Source organism: Eptatretus burgeri, chromosome 3 (assembly GCF_056783735.1).
Source record: "Eptatretus burgeri isolate ZD-2024b chromosome 3, Ebu_testis_v1, whole genome shotgun sequence".
Lineage (NCBI taxonomy): Eukaryota > Metazoa > Chordata > Myxini > Myxiniformes > Myxinidae > Eptatretus > Eptatretus burgeri.
The window spans coordinates 141,712,708-141,735,042 of record NC_140963.1 but is presented as its reverse complement, the minus strand read 5'-3'; the positions used below and the strand labels follow the sequence as shown (position 1 = coordinate 141,735,042).

Sequence of the window (22,335 nt, the reverse complement as noted above, 5' to 3'; positions counted from 1 at the left end):
ATTACCGTTTAAAATTACCCTTTGGAACCCTTTAGAACCCTTTAAAATTACCATTTATAATTACCATTTAGAACCCATTATAATTACCCTTTAGAACCCATTATAATTACCATTGAGAACCCATTATAATTACCATTGAGAACCCATTATAATTACCCTTTCGAATTGGCTGAGTGAGCTTTGAGCCATAGGGACTCCGAGCTGGGACACCTTTTGTTGTCATGTAAAATTTCTCTATATTTCTGCTTTCTGATTAATTTGCATTTTTATTCCATACATTTATTTCAATGCATAATATACATATTCATGTAATTTTATATGATGATTATTATTTCTGGATATGGATATATTTGTGAGTTTGGTCTATTATTGTAAATTTGACAAATATCAGTCTTTGGAATGCCTTGTTGAGTGTTTGAAGTTCTTAAAAAAACCAAAATGATGATGATTATGATGATAGAATTACTCTTTAGAAATACTAGTGGGCCCATTGGTCTATTGCAGGGGTCGGCAACCTGCGGCACTTTACGGACCTAAGTGGGGCTCCCAAGCCTGATCAATAAAATCCCCCTATTTACCATTATAAATTAATTTTCAGAAAAATATTTGTGAGTATCGTGAAAGGACAAAATAATACTTGAGAACGTTGGCAGTAATAAACAGGAAAATATATCCGATTACTGACAAATTCTGTGAGCAAGACTTACACATTGTGCTCCGCGCACAGCCTGCTCTCCATTACGCGGTTATTTTCGACATCTTGTCGACAATATTATTGCTTCAACCCATTTTGCAGCCTCAGTTTACCATTCGAACCCCCCCCCCCCTTCTAAAAAGTTAGCGACACCCTGATCCACACTGGGCAGGTATGCAAAAATCCCGTCATCAATGACTTGTATGTAAATAACAAACGAGGTGATGTTTCGATAACTCCCCTTCGATAGAGGGTGCACTTGCGTGTGACGTCACCACGTTTGCTGTCCACCATCTTGGAGTACCAACAAAGAAAACAAACTGAACGTGCACCGCATTATTGTATTTACATTTGTTAAAATAGGAGTTAAAATGGTGAATTTTTGCTCATTATTTTATTTTGGCAATTGCTTTTGCCAAACTTGGAGGCTTGACTTGCAAGTTATGAGGGATGTTCAAGAGGGATTCGGAATGAGATTGTCACGACCAACAAACGTGTGTGTGTGTGTGTGTGTGTGTGTGTGTGTGTGTGTGTGTGTGTGTGTGTGTGTGTGTGTGTACACAGAGATTTCACTTCATGGTGGACATCACCTCACTTTTAAATTGCCTTAACAGAAAGCTGCAAAGAAAGGGAAACACAGCTCACTAGCTTTTAGAAGAGGTGCTATCATTTGAGTGAAAACGAGCATTGTTTGCGAGAGACATACTGTGAACTTGACACAGAGAACCTAAAAAATGTGATACTGGAAATGCAAGCCTTCACAGGGCGATTTCAAGAATTCAGAAAGGAAAATGCAACTATATTATTTGTGTTGAAACCCCTTGAAGCAGACACTTCTGAAGTCAACTTTTCAGCATTTACAGGAGTAGACCAAGCAGAACTAGAACTTGAACTGGCCAATTTGCAGGACAACGACATGTGGAGTTCTACATTCAGAGGCTTAGTGATCAAACTCGAAAATCTAGAAAGGCACAGATCTACCCTGGTCTAACATGAAGAGATGTGAATTTGGCATTCTGTCCATCTTCGGATTGACTTACCTGTGTGAGCAAGCATTTTCAAGTATGAATTCCATAAAAAAGCACACCGAGAAACCGATTGAATGAGGTGAGTTTAAAGTCCTGCTTGAAAATGAAAACAACAGCACACTGTCCAAACATTGAAGACTCTTCAAAGAAACTCTACAGGAGAAATCACACGAAACTAGAAGGGCACTTGGTAGAGCGCATACACCCGCCATGCAATGCCTGATCCATTAGATGAGTAGAACATATCGGGCCCAATAAATTTTCGAATTATCCTGTACATGTATATACTGTATGTGTATTGTGTATGTGTATGTGTATGTGTATGTGTATGTGTATGTGTATATATATATATGTATACATATACATATCGTTTTTGGCTCCATCTCTCAATGGTGAAGAATCACTTAATTAATTTAAAAAATCTGCTATCTGAATGTGGATTTGGATCTTCACTAAAACGGAATCAATTCGACCTTGTCACACACCCAACCTGTCCACCAAATTTCTGCAGAATTCGTCCACAACTTTTTGAGATATTGTGCTATATATCGTTGTAGCCCTATCTCTCAACGATGAAGAATCACTCTAAAATTCCAGTAGCTGGATCTGGATCCGGATCTTCACCAAAATCTAATCAGTTCGTCCTTGTCGCACACCGAACATGTCTACAAAATTTCATCCGGATCCTAACACAACCTTTTGAGATACGCTGCACACAGACAGACAGAAAAAACAAACAGATACACAGGGGTGAAAACATGATCCGCCTTCCACCTTCGGTGGCGGAGGTAAATATTGGTAAGCTGACTCGATGTACTGAAGAAAATTTAATGGCCCCTTTCATTGATACCAACTCAATAAACATGTATTGCATTTAAAAAAACTAGAGTAATTCGACTGCGCACAGTCGACGGGTATGCCTCCGCTCTCCCGCACAAACACTTGAGTATTGACATATTTGACCCTTGACCTTTATCATATCTGGCCTAAAATCTAATCAGTTAATTACCCTGTCTTACTTTACCTTTTGACCAAGTTTGATGAAATTCTACAATTTTCTTCTTGAGTTATCGTGAAAACGAAAATACGGACGGACGGACGGACAACCAGGAAACATAATGCCTCCAGCACCCTTGATGCAGAGGCATAAAAATAAATGTGTGTGTCTGTCCTGTTATTCAATTATTGAAATAGGGTTTATGTGCATTGCGACTCTTTAGATATCGCGTTGATGATCAAATTTGAAAAAATGGCTCTTCTTGTTATTTGGGTTGCTGACCACTGGTTTATTGGATCAAATTCTTATTGGTCTTCAATCAAGGCCTTGTTGCATACCTGCCTGCTGTGCTGCTTGAGCATTAGTTTGCCTTTCACCAAACGCAGATGTGCTTGGGCCAGGGCGGGGATTATACGTTCGTTATTATTCTTGCCAAATGAAACTATTATTTTTGTTGTTAATTTTATAAGTATTAATTAATATATGGTTTGTTACAATGTAATCATTATCTTTATTTTGTAAGTAGAATGCCATGCTGTGGAAGGGCACATTAAGCTGCTCTATACACCGTCGCATGGCGTGCATTTAAAACATGAGAATTCTTCCGGGTTATTTGCAATTAATTCGCTTAATTAACTCGGGAAATCATGACGATCATTTGAGTGCATCACATTCCACATGAGAAGGCTCTAATTGGAACTCCACAAAAAAAACATGACACACACACATCCATTTATAGTGGGAACACCGTATGTTTGACATGTTCTACTTCTTCATTTTTGAAGGAAACGTCGGACGGATGGAAATAGTCAGATATTGAAGCGGCTTTACCGCTTAAAAATAAAAATCGAATTCTGCTAAGCTTAGTTATCAAACTAAAAAGATATAATTTGTACGGGCTTTCGGGTGTTACAGTGAGAAAGCACAAACAAAAGAAAAGATTGTCACAAATCTCTTCAGTAAATCAAATGATGTAACATAAACTCAAAATTTGTGATTATCGTTTTTATCATTACAAGTAACAAGAAGAAAGAGAAATCAGAAATTGCAGACCCTCCCTCGCCAGGACTTGTTATGTGTGGAAATAAATGGAAGGACATATGAAAGGTATAAATGGTATACGTAGTTGTAAATGTGTGAGGGTCAAAGGTCTGAAAAGTTGCAAAGGTCAAATGGTCTGAAGGTCTATAATGTTGAAATGTATTAAAAGGTTTAAATGGTCTACAATCTCTAAAGGGTTTTAAAAAGTCAAAGAAGTCTAAAGGGTCTTAAAACGTCGAAAAAGGGTCTAAAAGTCAAAGGGGTCTACAGGGTATTAAAATGTGTGAAGGTCTAAAGGATAGAAATGAGTCTTAAGGTCTTCGGAATTCTAAAGGGTATAAGAGGCTTTAAAGGGTCCTTGAAGTCTAAGGGTACCAAAGGGTGTAACGGCATCTGTGGGGTCTTAGGGGTCTAAGGTCTTGAGGGTCCGAAAGGGTCTGAAGGGTTTTAGGGGTCTTACAGGGTCTTGGGGGTTCTAAAGGGTTCAATGTAATTAATACACATACTCACGTCTGTGTGGACAAACAGACAGACACAAATGCAATATCCTCTCCTTTGGCGAGGGTAATAAGTCCGATCACATGGACTGGTTAAGGATAGGGGATTCGAAAATGCACAACACTGGAAGAAAGGTTGTAAAGTTAGTGAAGACTGTTAACATTATCAGTGAGGCTGGGTTAATCTGTACTAATAAAATAGCCTGTGTGTTTGTGTTTGTACATGTGTGTTTGACAGCACCATAGCTCCATGAAGCTGACAACGAGAAACTTCAAACGTTGTATGCATGTGAATTGATATGATTTGTTGAATTAAGTATATTTTAAAAAAAAATAATAATAATAAAGTTGCTTCCTTTTCCCATCACTGGGAACAGGTACTTTTGTTATATGTAATGAATAGACGGCTCCAGTCAGCACAGGTTGCCCGAAAATTCAAACTACCTGACCAGTGCCTTTTATTGAAGCCATTATGTTATTTAAAATGCAAACTTTTTAAATGTATCATTATTATTTGAATTGCAGAGATAAAACGAGCGACTTGGGGACAGAGCATGTAACAACTTGTCAGTTTACTTCATTGATGTCAGTTGGATTATTTTATCCATCGAGTGTGGTTTCACACACATACCGATATTTACCGTGGACTTTTTATATCTTGGTGAAGGCTCATCGGAAACGCTGGACAGCTCTTCCAATGAGCATACTTTCATTGAGCTGGACAGTAAGACAAACTGACAACAGGGTAGAATGAGGTGCACAGATGGACAAATATGCAAACAACATTAACAAGAAAATAAATTACGACCACGTTGCATTGTTATGATTCTTCTTGGTCGAAACTCGCTTTGGAAACCCAAAGTGGCATGCTTCTCAAGGTGATCACATGACAATCAGGCTAGATCTGTACTTGAGGGGAATTTTCATTTTAAGGGCCAGACTCTCTAGGGCACAATTGGTAAGAGAGAATTACAAACTACCAATCATGAGTGTCAGAAGTAGAGATTGTTTTAAGCAGGTAGTCAAACAAAAGAACAAGTGAGAAATCTTCTTGTTTTATCCATGATTAAAAGGAGCAGCATCTGTCAGTGTGTCACACCGATTTCTAAAGAGTTCTGGCCGTTGTAGAAAAATAAAAATGGTACCGTTGGGAAGCCAGTAATCAATTTACTCGGAACAAAAATGTCAAAGTTGAAAAATGCCATGTCCGTTTAATCAAACAAAAAATCCTTTTACTGTAGCAGGACCTGGAGCTTCATGTAGTGGTTCCAACGGTACCATTTTTATAATTCTACGACAGCAGGAACTCTTTAGAATAAAGCATGACGGACATGGAAGGAGCACACAAACAACAACAACCATTTTTCCCCCCAATTATGCAAAGATGTTCAAATCCCTCAATGAAGGACAGGCCTTCCAGGCCAGTACTAATTAGAAGGGAAAGTGACTACAAATGGATACAGATTACAGGCTAAATAATCAGAAGGCTGATCCAAGAGTGATGGATCTACTGGAGGAAGTTAGTTAAGGATAGGAATGGTAAACCTATTAGGTTGTCATGTGTTCACCATAAAACTACCACATAGTTATGGTGTCATGAGGAATACAATTAAAGGTAGTGGTAAAGTCATTTTGGAGGGGGTTAATTAGCGATGGAACCAATGAAAGAGATTTCAACCAACATTTTTACTTCCTCTTACTGATAAAATGGATTACAAATGAATGCCAAGCAAATAAACAATCAAAAGCATCCCTGAAGGACTGTAATCTCAACCCTTAATAATTCTACAATTACAGTCATGTGGTTCCAACCGTTTGAGGAGGAGGGTGTCGCAATTTATATACGTAGAGGCCCAAGCCAAGGGCTGTGCTGAACCCCGCCCCAATGGTGAGCATCGACCACTTTTGTCTCCCGCCGATAGACCATCTCCACCGGTCCCCATTCCTGTAACTCGTGGTATGAACAGCCACAAAACCACCAGGAAGAAACCAATACCGAGGGGCAGCTGCTGTGAGCCTGCATACCAGAAAATTGGAAATATGAGCTTTAGGTGCGGTGCAGTCCGTTTCCCCCAACGGTTTGAACATTCACTTGAAATACATTTCACAATGTTTTTATTTTTTTTTTTCTCATCGGCATTACGTTTTTATAACTGCAATATCAAACTTGCAAAACAAACTTCAATTAAAATTGGACATCATGCCAAGTGCCTCGGTTTCTACGCATGGCACCAGTGCAGGCTCGACAACACAACAACACAAAATATATGTGATGCGACTTTCAACGTTCATTCTAACACTTCAATGGGAGCTTAACAATTTAATAGTCATAATAAATATCTGGCCTGTCAATAATTTCCCCTTTAAAGATTACATTTGTGGGTTCTGACATCATACGTACATGTGCGTATATATCTAATATATAAAGCTCTTTCAAACCACTGACTGACTGACTGATAAGAAAGATGGGGATTTTCCGGGTGACATAGAAAGGTGAAATATTTTGTGGCAATGGACATCAAAGCCCGTACACCAGGGAAAAAAAATTAAAATCACAGAATCGCCATACAACAACCATATATGAAAACATAATAAATCAAATAAATAAATAAATAAATAAATGAAAAAGTCAAATGCAGGTGACAACCCGAGACAAACGGTGATTTTCTGTGGTGATGGACATTGAAGCTGATACACCGGGGAAAAATCACAGAATAGTCAAGCAACATTCATACGTGAACAAATAAATAAATACATAAAGGGGGAAAAAAATATAAAAAAAATAAAATGAAAAATAAATGCAGGTGAGCGACCCGAGACAATGGGGAAGCACGTTAATTTTGTGTGCTGATAGACATCGAAATGGATACACTGGGGAAAATCACAGAATCGTCGCACAACATTCATATATGAAAATATAAAGATGAAAAAAATTAATAAAAATAAATAAATGGAAAAAAATCAAATTTAGGTCAGTGACCCAAGACAATGGGGAAACACACCCCATTAGTATATATATATATATATATATATATATATATATATATATATATATATATATACATATATATATATATACACATATACATATATATATATATATACACATATACACATACATATATATATATATATATATACACATATACACATACATATATATATATATATATATATACACATACATATACATATATACATACACATACATATACACATATATATATATATATATATATATATATACACATACATGTATATATATATATATATACATATACATATATATAGATATATACATACATACATACATATATATATATATATATATATATATATATATATATATATATATATATATATATATACACACACATACATATATATATATACATATACACATACATATATATATATATACATATACACATACATATATATATATATATATATATATATATATATATATATATATATATATATATACATATACATATACATATATATATATATATTGTTGTGGAGCCGGACGTCGGTTGTGAGCAGGACCGCTAGGTGGAGCAGCAGAGTCGACTCTGCCGAACACCCGGAATCTAGATCATACCTTTCGGAAAAGTCCGAGGGTATGGGTCCCTTACAGGACCGTGAATCAACAAGAAATCAGCCACGTGGGACAGGGTTATTTGCCAAACTTCAAAATACCTAGAGGCCCACGTGGCGAGCTACCGAGGATTCACACCCTCGACGGCACTCGTAAGGGACGAGCCATATGCGTGCTCGACCCGTGCGTCACCCGAGCGGATGGTTACCAAAGTCCTGTCGGTCCAAATGCCCACCACTACGGCAACAACTGCCTTCTTTAATCCCCTAACACGCACCGTGCAAAGCCAATGGAGGAAAGGAGGAGGACGAGCTGAAACATTCAACAAGGGATTTATTTAAAATAGGGAAAGGGGAAACACAGAGCAGAATTAAACCGAATATAAAGAAATGCAAGGTACAAACAGCAAGCACTTAACGATTTCTACTTACAGACGAGCCCACAGACAGACACACAAACATGGATACCCAGAAGGACATGGACCTTCCCGCCTCATGCAGTTTGGCTGAGACGAGCAAACCAGGCCAGCGTCGAGACGCGGTCAGAAGAACTAGGCGCCAGTGAGACGCGGTCAGAAGAAACAGGCGCCAGCGAGACGCGATCAGAAGAACCAGGCGCCAGCGAGAGGCGATCAGAAGAACCAGGCGCCAGCGAGAGGCGATCAGAAGAACCAGGCACCAGCGAGACGCAATCAGAAGAACCAGGCGCCAGCGAGAGGCGATCAGAAGAACCAGGTGCCAGCGAGACGCAATCAGAAGAACCAGGCGCCAGCGAGAGGCGATCAGAAGAACCAGGTGCCAGCGAGACGCAATCAGAAGAACCAGGCGCCAGCGAGACACGATCAGAAGAACCAGGCGCCAGCGAGACGCGATCAGAAGAACCAGGCGCCAGCGAGACGCGATCAGAACCAGGCGCCAGCGAGATGCGAGCAGACGAACCAGGCGCCAGCGAGACGCGATCAGAGGAACCAGGCACCAGCGAGATGCGAGCAGACGGGGCGCGAATTCTTCCTCCCCGCGCTCGAGCAAATCTGCCGCAATTATTTGCTCTCCTCGCCTTCGTCGTTCTCCCGCGCGGTCCCCTCATGCGTGGCCCTCTCTCCTTGGGAGGACCACGTGTTACGGCCCCGCCTTCTTGCAAAGGACCGCCCCTCAAACAAGCAGAGCCACATGTTCCTATGTGGGCTCCGCCCACGTACGTGCTGACACGCACGCGTTCAATGGTGCCGGTGGAGGATGGTGGGAGCAAGCGTGGTGAAGGCGTGTTGTTGTAGTTATAAGGGTTGGAAAAAATGAAAGAAAGCCCTGACTATCAAAATAACTCTGCAGCGCATGAACATTTAATTACCCATTAAACAAGGGAAAGGTAGCTATCTATCCACATTTACTTATCAAAATAACTGAGCTATGGGGACCTGAATGTCTGTGTGCACAAGGCTTCCAAATCGTAACAATATATATTCATATATGTATATTGTTGTGGTTTTGGAAATTCACAAAACACCATTCAGGTTCCACGAAGATCAGTTATTTCGATAAGTAAGTGTTTCAGGTTAGAATCCCCACCAATGTGTAAAGGGAATCATTCGTGTGCCGGGCTGTGAATCTTTGAGGTAGCCGTTATTCTTTCTCTGTCTTTAATTTCGACACATCCTACAAAACTCCTCACCAAGCAACGCTCCCCAACGCCACCACTGCTCAAGCCGCCATTGTGCGCCACGGCGCGAACCTAATTTGCATAACTGGATCACAGAGCGACTTCCCCGAAACACACGGGTGACGTCAGACTTGGGGTTTCCCGCGAGGGTCACCAGGGGTGAGAGGTCGGAGGTGAAAGGTGGGCGGAGCCCGGCCTCAGGTTCAGAGATCAAAGAACGGCTCACCTCGGGCCAATATAAGGGAGGAGCTCGAATGAGTTTGAGGCTAATTCGGGAGACGGGCGGAGCTTGGAGAGTCGAGTGTCGGGCGAGGTGTGTGTGACGCTGATCGAGGAGATATTCGTTGCTGTCTGGCAGGTGCAGTCATCGCGTCGAACAGCCGGAGTCAAGCAAGCTGCGTCGTGGTCCAGGCAGACGGCCCTGAGATGGTCGAGTGACGCTGAGGAGTGAACGGGTCCTAAAGAGCATCAACTCTGAAAGAGCAAGGACCCGTTCACCCCTCCGAGCGCGTCGCCGGGCAGGCCCAAACGCCCAGGCCGCGGTGAAGGCCAGACGACCAAGGAGAACTGGGCAAGCCACTCGCCAAGCTGATCAAGCCGCCGCGTGCGACACGAGGGCCAAGCCAGGGACAGCAGGGGTCACTGACCCGAAGACCTTCGAGCCGTCACAAGGGGCGGCAAGGTAGCCTGCCCGGCCTCTTGTGAGCCTCTGGTCATCCAGGCTCCAAGTGGAAATAAAGACTCACGAGCCCTGTTCTTTTCAGGGGGGTTTTGTATGAAAGTGTTCTGTGGAACCTTGTGTGGTTAAGTGGAACTGAATTAAGTGCATGCCTGTACATAATAGATAAACATCGGCTGTAGGCTTTGCTCGTATCTTGCCCCCTTCCCCCATTGATTGCATGCCTGTATCAATAAATGTCCCCATTGTTTGAATGTCAATCTGCTCGTTGCGTCATTTCCTCCCATTGACTTCCACGGCGCGTTCGGGAAATTAGCCGGCTATTAAAGCCAAATTAAAGTGGTAATTGGTCTGACGGAAGTTGGCGATTAAAACCGCTCGTCATTGCACACGGAACAAGCGTGCTTAGCGGCTTGTTTCCGTACAAGTTCTGTTGAGGTATAAATTCTCGGTATTTCTGTCTGCATGGATAATTAGGTATATCGAGATTCGGCGATTAACCCTGTACCGCGTGGACAGAATATTGACAGTTTATGGTGCGTTAAGGCATCTGTAGCAGGTTTCCGGAGTTGTCCGGAAGCTACAACTGAATTCCGGGTTTCGGCGGGCCTGCGACTGCGTTTAGGCTGAAGCGGTCGTGCGTGGCTGTCCCAACCGGCTAATTCGCAACACTGGTGTCCAGGAGCGGGATAAGAACTTTTCCGCCTCCATACAAAATTCACGGAATCGGATCAAGGGTGTGCGAAGCGACCCTACGGTTCCACTAAATTGCGAGCGTTGCAAATTTTTTATTCCCGATACGCAAAATGGCAGCTCAAGGTGAGCAGGGGTAGGTGGGTTTAGAGAATAAGTTAATAGAATCAGAGGCCCAGGACGAAACCATCATGCAGGTCGACTATCCCCACTATCCCCCACAACCGAACTCAGTCCGTAATGGGCGCAGCGGCGGGGGTGGCGGCGTTTGACACCCCCCCCCCATCAAATTCCCTCCCCGGTCCCCAGTGAAACCGCGACCGATCGCGGCGGATCGGTCCTGCTAGAGCCATCGGGCATCGAACAGTTGATGCGGATGATACAAGTGATGGGAAACAGAATGGTTGCGAGCGCGCAAAGCATCAGGGGTGAAATGCAGAACATGGGGTTGTATGTGTCCATTATTACATCCTTAAAAACAGTACGTTTCCTGTTTGGAATGATTCTCAATTTTGTTTTGACAGCCAGGCAGGCAGTTCGAGTAAAAATATTATCTCACTCCTCTCTGCGTGTGTGTGATTGGGTTGAATTCTTTGCCAATGTACGGAAAAACAGCAAATTGTTTTCGTATTCATGTTCCGTTTCATGTTCAAAATATAACATTCAATATAAATAAGTTATTCCTCGATCATACAATGATAAGACAGACGGACGAACGGAGATGAACCAATTGCTAAATCCTGCTTTTCACTTGGTGTGCACGGGGTAATAAGGTTCAAAATATGAATTATATTCCTTCCGAAAGCAACATGCAACATTTAAAGGAAAACCGTTCAGCTCCATGTACGGTAAATGAAAAGCCTATTGAGAAATTCGTGCAGTCACTCATTGCATTCAAAGTAAGTGTTATTGTGGTGGTGCTACTCAGTGCCTGATTGCAGTCAATTTTCATGTCGTCTCTTTTGCACCGACTTGTCTCGGTCGAGCCATCTTACTTGTAGTTTGATGTCATACATAGGTTTGTGATTTAGGTGTACAGCATGGGAGTAAAAAGCAAGCGGACATTTTAGATCGACTTGAAATAAGACCAGAAAATGGTATAGATGGCAAAGGTGAGAGTGGAAATTAATTCATTTTAAAATCTATGGTAAGGCTGGCAAACGAGACTACAGGTATACACACTCCCCTTTGAGCTGTCTCTCCCGAGTTTGAATCCTGATCCAGCTATAAACTGTCACCATGGTGTTTTGTATGTAGGGCAATATATCAACGTGTGTGCCATCTATTGCAATGACATTAAACTTGTGCCACCACTGGTTGTTAATGGATGTCAAAAATCCCAGAGAATCTATTAGGAAGAGAAGGGGAGTTATCCTTAGCACGTTGATCGAATTACAAATCGCTGTAATTACAAACAGGGGGCACTGCATCAGCAACACAACGGTGCTCACCAGAAATTATGCGAATCTGGAGACACATGCTTCAAACGAAGAAAGAGATAACTATACAGTGATGTCACACTGATCCATCGTGTAAATCGGGTTTGGTAATTTGAGTAACAACTAAAATAAGTGTTATGGTGGTGGGTGCTACCAGCATATTTGATCTGCAAGAAACATTTAGGAAGAATTTTACTTAAAATAAATACATAAATTAATAAATGCTGTTGTTCTTAAGCTCACCTTAACGTTTGGAGCCACATTTTACATCCATGTACGCATGGGACTCGCACTCTCTGTAAAAGCATGATGAGCCCTGAAAATAAAACAACATTCAGCATTAGCACTTCATTTTCAAAACCCTCCCTAATCACAGAATATATATATATATATATATATATATATATATATATATATATATATATATATATATATATATATATATATATATATATATATATATATATATATATATATATATATATATATATATATATATATATATATACACACACATACATGAGACGACCCGTGAACCCGTTGGATTCCCATTGTGAGAGCGATTGATAAAAAAAAAATATTTAAAATAAATAAATAAAAAAGATAGCTCCAGCGAAGTATACCGCTGAGGTTGTTTGCATTGATCAAATTCTCCCGAAGAAAACTTGACTGAATCGGGAATTGATTTTTTAATAATTTTTCGTTGCCTGATTTGAACAAAACTTGATATTGCACACCGCAGGCAAATGGTGAGTAAGGTGGGCCGAATATTTTTGAGCTATCGTGTACCATTTTGGCTGTATTTCGGGAACATATACATACACACAAACATACATACAAGATGAGAGTTTTAGTAATATATACATACATATACAGTCATGCGCCGCTTAACGACGTTCCGGGCAACGACGAATCGCATATAGTGTAGCAGCATAGCAAACCTGTTGTGCATTTTGTGATTCAAGCACCAAATTTGGCACAAATGTACATTAATATGTTGCGAACATTTTCAGATATTGGGCCACTTGAAATTCTCTCTTTATGTCCGCCATATTGGATTTCAAAATGGCCACCATTTGAAATCTACATTTGCTATTATCTCTGGATGTAATGCAGCTATTGACTTGATTCTGGTATCTAAATGTATGTTTTTGGGGGCAGGGAATCCAATGGTACCATTTTCAACTTAATATTATCTATCGCAGTCTGTTATATAATTTTATTTGGAAATTATCTTGGCAAATATTGGATTCAACACAATACTTTGAAAAGAATGTCTTCGTTCTGTAAATATCTTAGGTATAATAATGACATGCTACATGGTCTAGTATTTGAGGCTCGGTGTACTGGTATCTGAGGCTAGGTATATACCGGTACTGAAGATACGTGTACATAAACAGTGTCATGTTAACAAGTTCAGCATTGCTACAAGTACATGTATGTTGTTGACTCATCATCATGTGCAGTCCCCTTCACACACACAGAGGGCTGTGCACTGAAGGGCAGCCTTTTTGCACTTGCAAGAAACCAGCTCAATGCAGCTGTGAGCTGCCTCAGTTAGTCTGGTCCAGTAAGGTGTGTACTGTCCTTCTCCAGTCCTTGACCAACCCCAGTTGGTTGGTGGAGGGAGCTCTGGTGCTGGCAGCAGTATCTGAACACACACATGTCCACCTTGATACACTGCCCTCTTGACATGTTCTTCCAGAGCTGCCTTCGTTGAAGGGATGAGCTGCACATTGTCCTTCCTTGCGAAGAGTTTCCTCCTGGCCTTGTCAATGTCTGTGCATTTGCTGGTTCGATCATACAACAGGATCACGAACCTCTCGATGATGCGCATTGCATCGTCTGGTATGTCACGAGGTGCAGAGGACAGCAGCAGCAGCGCCTCAGTGAGTTCTGGCAGTACCGTCCAGACTGCCCATGCAGTCTTCTTGCCATGTCTATGAAAACTAGACACAGTGTCGCATCCAGTTAGAGCGTGGAACATTGGCAGTGCACGAGCCTTCTCTCGTCCCGATCCAGCTGCTATTTCGTGTGCTGCTAGGTATCGGAAACTCTGGCCTGTTCCGAATGCCAGCCACAGTTTGTCTTCTGGTTGCAACTCCTGTGCCAGGGACACTGCCAGCACCACAACATCGGTGTCTACAGTCCAGATCAGTATTGCATGGTGTCCATGCTGGACTACATGAGATGCATGCAGCAACATCCGACTGTCAGCTTCTTCATGGTAACATGGGGCGAGTGAGGTCAGATCTGGCAGTAGTGGCTTGCTAAGCACTGCCTCTCCATCAGTAATGACGAGTTGCTTGTCCTCCTGGTCAAACCATTCCATGAGAGCTGCTGAGAGGAACCTGAACAGCTCGGTCTTGTTGCTGTCCACTCGTAGGAAGTTCTGCCAGTTTCCTGGTATGGTTGCGGCAGCCACCACACGTCTCCGCACACCTTGTCCCCGCTTTGCACGTGTACTACCTTTCAGTGAATCAGCAAGGTAAGTATCCCAGACCAGATCCAGGCATGACACTGTTTGCAGCTTTGTGGACATATATGGGATGAAGATCTGTTGTACATACTCTTCAAAGGTCTTTGATGCAGCCGGCTTCAGCATCTGGACGATGGCTGCTCCATCAAGCACAATACAGGTCGTGACAGGAGTCTCTGTCTTTGCGTCGGAGACTTCTTCCAAGCATGTGAGGAGATCACTCTTGGTACCAGTGCAGAGGCTTCCACCATCAGACAATGCAGGAGGACATGCTTGATTCTCGTGACAAAAGAACTCCTCAAGGTTACCATCCCTCGTCTGGCAGCCAATGTACAGGCGTGCGAAGAGTTCACGGTCATTATTGATGTAGGCGAGCTGTTGCTGACCTATGCTCTGGCTTCTTGGAGTGGAAGTGCTGAACACCTTCAGCTTGTTACGAGGAATGGGTGCGTCCACTGCCTTTGTTCTGTCCAACAGACACTCTCTGGTGAAAGCCTCGAACTGCTCTTGGCCAACCCTCTTGGCATTCATCACGGTCTCCACAGCAGCAGGATCTGCGATCTCCTTTGTGTCCAGTTTGACTACATCCTGACTCTCCTCCTCGAATGGGTTGCCCATCTCCTCTATGACACCGACGAGAGAGTGAACATCTTTCACAAATGAGGCCTGTACACTTGGCTTCTGATCATGATGACGTGTGTCTGTTGTTTGCCGTCTCCAGTGTTGGTTCCCATCCTGGAATTCTTCGATCACCCTGGCAACTTCTGGTCCCGCAACCATCCAGCGATGTAGGGCACTAGGGTTGTCAGTGAGCCCAACTGCTCCACTGTCTCCTTTGATGCAGGCATTATTCTGCTCATGTGCCTGGTCAATCAGGATTGAAGAGAACACCCTCTGTGTTTTCTGAACGGTGAAGTGGCTTTCCCTGAATTTCCTGGCTATATCTGAGTGTTTGATGGTGAGCTCGGCCATGTCCTTCAGGTGCACTGGTATCCACCGAGCATAGTGGGTGTGATCCAGTGCATGGAACCAGGGGACCAGCTCTGTCAGAGCATCGAGGTACATCATTAACGATCCCTGCCTGAGAACACGCACATACACTAGAACCAACAGTTCTAGTTCCAGCACGGTTGCCCAGTAGTGAAACTGGGGGATGTCTTCTCCTCTCTGGCAACACCAGTCTTCAAACTCCGAAAGGTCCTCTGCATCCCTGGTTTCTCCCAGACAGTAGTGGTTGTAGGCACGGTGTTGCAGGATGTACAGTGCTGCTACAGTCAATTGATGTGCTCTTCTTGTGCGCAAGACATGGGATGCTCGCAGGAATGAGTCTGCTGTCCCTGCTGTCGCAATCTCGGCTTGCACAAGTGCTTGCACCCAACCACTCCCTTTCAGTGTCCTCAGTGCCGCCATCTCCATGTGGAGGCCACCAAACATCACCACTATCTGGTCTTCACCATAGCTCTCTGGCCACTTCCACTGTATCTGCTTGGCCAAAGCAAACAGTGGCTGATCAACGGTGACCACTGGTGTCTGTCCAGGATTCAGGTGTTCCACAGCATTCTTCACGACGTCCATTGAGTGCCGGATCATGGCCACTGTGTGGGATCATGTGTGAGTGCCGGATCACTGTGTGAGTGCCGGATCATAGCCACTACCATTGGATTCCTTGCCCCCAAAAACATACATTTAGATACCAGAATCAAGGTCCTCTGCATTACGTCCAGAGATAATAGCAAATGTAGATTTCAAGTGGCGGCCATTTTGAAATCCAATATGGCGGACATAAAGAGAGAATTTCAAGTGGCCCAATATCTGAAAATGTTGGCAACATATTAATGTACATTTGTGCCAAATTTGGTGCTTGTATCACAAAATGCACACTTCTTTTGAATATTTGGGCTAAGCCGCCCCACGAATATACGACGGATCTGCCAGCTCTGTAAAAAAAAAAAAAAGTAGCTGAAAAATTCCTATCGCTGAGTGATGTAGCCTCGTATAAAAATAGCACATACAATTATGTACACTCTACAGAACATAATACCTCATAATGATAATAAACAACGACAGTGTGGCCCTGTTATAATGCGATCGTTGAGGTCCATAAATGTCATCGCTAAAAAAACAGGGTCGTGCTAAATCGGGATTCAAGGAAATCGGCTTTCAAACTGAACCAATGTTTCTACGTTTGCCTTCGAGCAAGTAAATTACCTTTGAATTGAAGAATTCCACGAATAAATCGTTGTTGTTCGTCAATTAAAACACAAGTTTATTTTCTGTGAAGCTTTTTATGTTGTTAAAACAATCGCACTGTTCCGAAAATATATCACAATTGACAGGTTCTCGTTTATTCATATGTAAATGATAACATCGATGCAATGATGACGGATTTATAAAATCCAAACGCTATTCATTCATCTTTCTATAATCGATGCGAGAGGAGGTTGTAAGTTGCTGCGAACAACACCGATGGCCGTCATGAACAGCACAAAGGTAAATCGAACGCGTCTTCTGTCTCTTGGATGTGTGTTACAATTGCCGACAGTATTCAGTACAGTAACGTGCTGTACAGGTTTGTATCCGAGGAGCAATAGGCTCCACCATATAGCTTTGGTGTCTATGTTTGTGTAAGTACGATGTTCGAAAACGAAAATGGAAAAAAAAATGATGTTCGCACAACGACGACGTCGCTTAACGACGCGTTTCTCAGAACGTAACCCCGTCATTAAGTGGCGCATGACTGTGTATATATATATATATATATATATATATATATATATATATATATATATATGTATATATATATATATATATATATATATATATGTATGTGTATATATATATATATATATATATATATATATATATATATATATATATATATATAAATATATATATAATGATCCCCTCCCACATTTCCTATCTCAGAATATATATTATATTGTAAATACAGATATCCACAGATAGCGCACGGATACCCACGGATATCCACAGATAGCGCATGGATACCTTTGGATATCCATAGATAGAGCACGAATACCCACGGATATCCAGGTAGAGTATGGATATCCACAGATAGAGCATGGATACCCACAGATAGAGCATGGATACCCACAGATAGAGCACGGATACCCACAGATATCCACAGATAGAGCACGGATACCCACGGATATAGCGCGGATATCCATAGATAGAGCACGAATGCCCACAGATATCGCATGGATACCCACGGATATCCAGGTAGAGCACGGATATCCACAGATAGAGCACGGATACCTACAGATATAGCACGGATACCCACATATAGAGCCCGGATAGCGCATGGATGGCCCATGGATACTCACAGATTGAGCACTGATATCCACAGAGAGCACGGATACCCACACATACCCACAGATAGAGCACGGATACCCACATATACCCACAGCTAGAGCCTGGATAGTGCACGAATGGCCCATGGATACTCACAGATTGAGCACAGATATCCACAGATAGAGCAAGGATACCCACATATACCCACAGATACCTACGGATATCCACAGATAGAGCACGAATATCCATAGACAGAGCACGAATACCCACAGATATCGCATGGATACCCACGGATATCCAGGTAGAGCACGGATATCCTCAGATAGAGCACGGATATCCACAGATAGAGCACGGATACCCACAGATAGAGCACGGATACCCACAGAAAGAGCACGGGTATCCACAGATAGCGTAGGGATACCCACAGGTAGAGCACGGATACCTACAGATATCCACAGATAGAGCACGGATATCCACAGATAGAGCACGGATATCCACAGATAGCGTACGGATACCCACAGATAGAGCACGGATATCCACAGATAGAGCCCGGATAGCGCACGAATGGCCCATGGATACTCACAGATAGTGCACGGATATCCACAGATAGAGCAAGGATACCCACATATACCTACGGATATCCACAGATAGAGCACGAATATCCATAGACAGAGCACGAATACCCACAGATATCGCATGGATACCCACGGATATCCAGGTAGAGCACGGATATCCACAGATAGAGCACGGATATCCACAGATAGAGCACGGATACCCACAGACAGAGCACGGATACCCACAGAAAGAGCACGGATACCCACAGAAAGAGCACGGATAACCACAGATATCCACAGATAGCGTACGGATACCCAAAGATAGAGCACGGATACCTACAGATATCCACAGATAGAGCACGGATACCCACATATAGAGCACGGATATCCACAGATAGCGTACGAATACCCACAGATAGAGCACGGATACCTACAGATATCCACAGATAGAGCATGGATACCCACAGATAGAGCATGGATACCCACAGATAGAGCATGGATACCCACAGATAGAGCATGGATACCCACAGATAGAGCATGGATACCCACGGATATCCAGGTAGAGCACGGATATCCACAGATAGAGCACGGATAACTACAGATATAGCACGGATACCCACGGATACCCACATATAGAGCCCGGATAGCGCACGGATGGCCCATGGATACTCACAGATTGAGCACGGATATCCACAGAGAGAGCACGGATACCCACAGATAGAGCACGGATAGCGCACGAATGGCCCATGGATACTCACAGATTGAGCACAGATATCCACAGATAGAGCAAGGATACCCACATATACCCACAGATACCTACGGATATCCACAGATAGAGCACGAATATCCATAGACAGAGCATGAATACCCACAGATATCGCATGGATACCCACGGATATCCAGGTAGAGCACGGATATCCTCAGATAGAGCACGGATACCCACAGATAGAGCACGGATACCCACAGATAGAGCACGGATACCCACAGATAGAGCACGGATACCCACAGATAGAGCACGGATACCCACAGATAGCGTACGGATACCCACAGGTAGAGCACGGATACCTACAGATATCCACAGATAGAGCACGGATACCCACAGATAGAGCACGGATATCCACAGATAGCGTACGGATACCCACAGGTAGAGCACGGATACCTACAGATACCCACAGATAGAGCACGGATACCCACAGATAGCGTACGGATACCCACAGGTAGAGCACGGATACCTACAGATATCCACAGATAGAGCACGGATACCCACAGATAGAGCACGGATATCCACAGATAGCGTACGGATACCCACAGATAGAGCACGGATACCTACAGATATCCACAGATAGAGCACGGATACCCACAGATAGAGCACGGATACCCACAGATAGAGCACGGATACCCACAGATAGAGCACGGATACCTACAGATATCCACAGATAGAGCACGGATACCCACAGATAGAGCACGGATACCCACAGATAGAGCACGGATATCCACAGATAGAGCCTGGATAGCGCACGAATGGCCCATGGATACTCACAGACAGCCCAGGAATGTCGGATACCCATGATTTCCGCACGGATACCCAGCACGCAAAGCGGTAGGTTCGTGCGTTGCGTGCGGTGTAAGTGTAATCCGCGGTTCATCGATTTCGAACGAGTTTGGAGATCGTGGAACGAAACAACTCACGTGAAATCCTCGGCCTTCAAAGGACCTTCGAACCCGCCAGACAAGCGAGACCCAGGATCTGGGAGCGTAGTGTTCCACCATGCAGCGTACCCAAGGCTCCTCACACACACAAACACCCGAACTGTTCCCTCTCCCCAACTCGTGTTTCATTCGTTCTGATCTCACAGCTTGTATTTCATTCTCCGTCGCAATTTCCCGCTGCTCACAGCAATACGCGGTTCCGTGTCGCCACAAGGGATTATCTTCAAAATCTTGTGGTGAACACGGCGCTCGAAGTCCTTTCAGCACGAAACGAGGACAAGAAACCCGACACGCAACAAAACGAGACAGAGGCGCGTGACAGAGACGAGGCCTGATTGGTTGAAAAGGTCACGCCTCCTTTCTTTCAGTTCGACTAATCCGTTATTCGGTGAGAGCCGTGAAGGAGGGAGAAGGGGCTCGGGGGGCTCGAGGAGTGGAGTAGAGTGCTGAGTTAATTTAGGGAATTGATTATTTAATTTTGGGGCGTTTTTCCTGTGTGAGTGGAACGGTTTTCAGGTGATGTGTTCATTCGTGTCCGTTACGTACATGCTCGATCATTAATGTTTTATTCCACAATCGGTTAGCCGTTGCTAAATCAAGAAGAGAGGAGCAGAGAAATGTGAACTCGGTCAACAACGCATCATGGCGATTGGTTCGTGAAAACCCGCAGACCCGCTCTCGTGTGGTAAAAACCCGGATTGGACGGAGAGTTAAATCCATTTTAAAGCGCAATGTTTCACTTCCATCGCACTGGCAATGAGGATTAACGCACATACTGAGAGACTTGAAGTGCCCTGGAGTCGATATGCCGAGGTTATCACAGCGGCGTCTGTCGTCTCAAGGCGGTGTGACGTCATGAGCTTTACCTCACCAACGGCAACGACGATGACGGCCTCCAGGATTCCGCAACGGAGCACCACGTCACTTCCGGTTACATCACTTCGATCGTATTTGCGTCACCACGTTGATCTGTGCTTCTCTCTCCCACGTCTTGGTGATATTTATCAGGACTTTCGAGTCCTTTAAATGGCAGGATTTGATTCGATTCGGATTGTTTTTATTCATACAAGGTGTCCACAAATTACCAACTTCAAACTGTAATAAAATAAAAAAAATTAAATAGGATACACGGCATCATCTCAGGACGAAGACCGACGGAGAGAGCTACAGGTTCGAGTACAGTGCAGTATCCCATCTATCTATTACTCCAACAATCTCTGTCTGTCTGTCTGTCTGTCTGTTTGTGACCGCTGTTTCTCGACAACCTCTGGTCCGATCTAATTGAAACTTGCCAGGTATATTGCTGAGGACCTGAGTATGTGCCTTTTCAAGGTTTGATATTAAAAGGACAAGTAGTTCCCAAGTTATTGCCATTTATTTACCAAACCAATGACAGGACACGGTGCTATGACGTCACGATTGTCACTTTTTTTTTTTTTTTTTTTTTTGCACGTCCGGCCACGTACTAGTTTTATAAATGTCAATTACTGTTTGAATTTAGAACGGTAATTGGTGGCATGAGATATCGTTTATGCTGTTTCGTGTGCAGCCTGTGCCTGCTGGTTGCATCATTTTTCTGGAAGCGCGGTTGTGCCGCTGTTACAGTGTCCCTGTTACCGGTAAGCTGGTAATTCTTTTGCCGACCTCGAAAGGAGAAGTTGAGTCAACCCACCTGGTGTTATTTCAATGGCACGACAGAGGCTCAAACTCAAGGCCCTGAGATGTTAATACAACCACCTCAACCGGACTAAACTAACAGCAGGTTTGTATCGTTCATGAGAAAGGGGAGACACGGTTTGGCCTTCTGTTTAACGTGGTTCAGCACGTACTTGTCCTTCCTCACAGGAAAGTGTCTTCACACAAATTCCCTCCAACCCCTCTCCCCGGTCATAAATTTGATCCTCCGAGACATCTCGTCAGAAAGGCCAAGAAAGCCTGTGGTAAATGCAATGCCGAGC

The 22,335-nt window shown here is 43.4% G+C and overlaps 1 long non-coding RNA gene across 2 annotated transcripts; it reads right to left on the bottom strand.

Annotated features, from left to right (window-relative positions):
* Window positions 1–4,195: 4,195 nt before the first annotated feature.
* LOC147031166 (uncharacterized) lies at window positions 4,196–20,713 on the bottom strand. 2 transcript variants are annotated; one of them, XR_015056702.1, is made up of 4 exons: window positions 20,357–20,713; window positions 12,569–12,641; window positions 6,070–6,274; window positions 4,196–4,991 (listed from the first exon to the last, which is right to left on the bottom strand). It is a non-coding gene; the product is annotated as an uncharacterized LOC147031166 (long non-coding RNA). The 2 variants fall into 2 exon arrangements; XR_015056703.1 differs by lacking the exon at window positions 4,196–4,991 and having other exon boundaries at window positions 5,929–6,274.
* Window positions 20,714–22,335: the final 1,622 nt, after the last annotated feature.